Raw genomic sequence first — 2,347 nt, 5'->3', positions numbered from 1 at the left:
AATGATATGCAATTAAAAAAAAAAACACCCAGGTTTGAATCTCAATTCTTCCACTTATAAGCTATGTCACCTTTCAGAAGTTACTTGACATTTCTGCACCTTAGTTTCCCATCTATAAAATATTATGATAAGCATAATACATGCTTCACAAGGTTAGGAGGATAAAATCAACATAGGTGATATTTTATGAGTGGTCCTGCATCGGCATTGGTTGTTACCAAAAAATACGTACTCGCTGGTGGGTTTCTGGGTGGTTCTGTTTTCTGAGGTAACACCCAATGGTAACACCCAAATGACTGAGACATCTGAGACAGATAAATCTTCGCGACCCATCCACTTTATTCCTCCATTGGGTAAATATTAACTTAGGTCTACTGTGTTTCAGGCCCTTGTTTTAGGGATGAATAATGCATCAACAAAGAAAACAAAATCCATACTCTCAGGGAGATTATAGTCTAGTGAGAGTGACAGACTATGAACATAATAAGTAAATCACACAGTACTTTAGAAGCTGATACGTATGAAGACTGGGATCGTTAGGAGAGGGTGGTCATCCCAGTGAGCAGGAGAGGCCTCACTGGGATGGTGGCTTTAGACCCAAGGCTAGAAGGGCCCAAGAGGGTGATCCATGAGGTCATCTGGAGAAGATACTGCTTATGCAAAAGCCACGAGGTCATGAGCCAGTCTGGAGTGTTTGAGAAACAGGAAAGAGGTCAAGTGGCTGAAACAAAGTGAGCAGGAGTGGGGAGTAGCAGGAGATAGGCCGGAGGATGGAAAGCCTGGTAAGCCACCAACAGAACTTTGGTTTTTGTTGTTGTTATTATTGTTGTTTATTGTGTGTTTGTCAAGATCAACTATTCCTTAGCCTCCATATTCATGTGATGCAATTCAGGAACATAGGTCAGTGACAAATATCCATAGAACTCAATCCAAAGAAAGTCTTTATATTTCTAATCCCTTCATGCTCTGAAAGATATCAGCCTTTCTCATCTCCTCAAAACCTTTCAATGAATTATAATTTCTGTAGAAATGTATGTCTGCCTTCTTTCTTGGTTCAGTGACAGCAAACTTGAAGAGTGCGATAACCTTTGGGATAAAACAAATGCTCCAACGATACAAAGTCACAGACACCTGGCTAAAAGACCCCACGTATGAGGTTTCACCATGGGAGCCACGGTTGCTATTCTCCTCAACACCTGACTTTGGTTTTTACTCTGAGTGATTTGAGGAACCACTAGAAGATTTGGAGCAGAGGAGTAATTTTATTTGACTTGTGTTTTGGTTGATGGGGGTGGAGGGACAAGGGACTGCTTCCTGAAAGCAGAAAGACCAGTTAGGAGGTTGATGTATTAATCTAGGTGAGAAATGATAGTGGTTTGTATCAGGGTGGTACTAGTTTTGGTGATAAGATTCTAAACATATTCTGACTGTAGAGCAAAAGCATGGATTGGATTTGGATGTAAAAGAAAAAGAAGCTTCAAGGGCCAAGGTTTTGGACATAAGCAATGGAAAAATAGAATTACTGTAACATGAAGACTTCAGGTTGCACAGATTTGGGGGAGGGGTAAAATCAGGAATCCTCTTTTAGACAGTTGAATATACATATTTGGAATTCAAGGAAGAGTTTAAGACTAGAAGTGATTTTGGGAAATTTTAGCATATTTAAAATCATAACACGATCTTGACACTGGATGAAACTGCTAAAGGAGTTAGTATAGACAAAGAAATAGAGAAGTCCCCTGGAATGCCACAACATGAAGAGGAAGTTGAAGAACTAGAAAGGAGGCTGAGAAGGGACAGTAATGAGGAAGGGGAAACCCCTGAGTGTGGTGTCTCAGTAGAGAGTATTTTTGGGAGGAAGGGTGATCACCTGTGCCAGATGCTATTGATACGTCAAGTAAAATGAGGACTGAGGACTGATCATTGGATTTTGTAACATGGAAGTCTCTGGTGACCTTGTTTAAAGACATTTTAGTCGTGTGCTGGTAGTGTGCCTGATGGCCGTGGATTCAACAGAGGACTAGAGAAGGTTGGAGACCATAAGCACAAGTGATGCTTCAAATAGCTTTTCTGTGAAGGGGAGCAGAGCAGTGAGATGGTAGTTGGAGGGTCAAGAAAGAGTTTTCCTTTGAAGATGGGAGAAATAATATATGGTTACATGTTTAGGGGAAGTACTCAGCAGAGAGAGAAAATCTGATCATGTGAGAGAGAGAGGGCAGATGACTGGAGAGAGGTCCTTGATTTGGGAAGAGGTTGGCTTTCGATAGGTCCACAGATGGTTTATTCATTATCAAAAGTGGTAATACAGGATATGCTGGCACAGATGGAGTAATGGGATGGCGTGTCT

This window comes from Mustela nivalis (genome assembly GCF_964662115.1).
Source record: "Mustela nivalis genome assembly, contig: HAP1_SCAFFOLD_2713, whole genome shotgun sequence".
Lineage (NCBI taxonomy): Eukaryota > Metazoa > Chordata > Mammalia > Carnivora > Mustelidae > Mustela > Mustela nivalis.
This window is presented reverse-complemented; position numbering follows the sequence as displayed.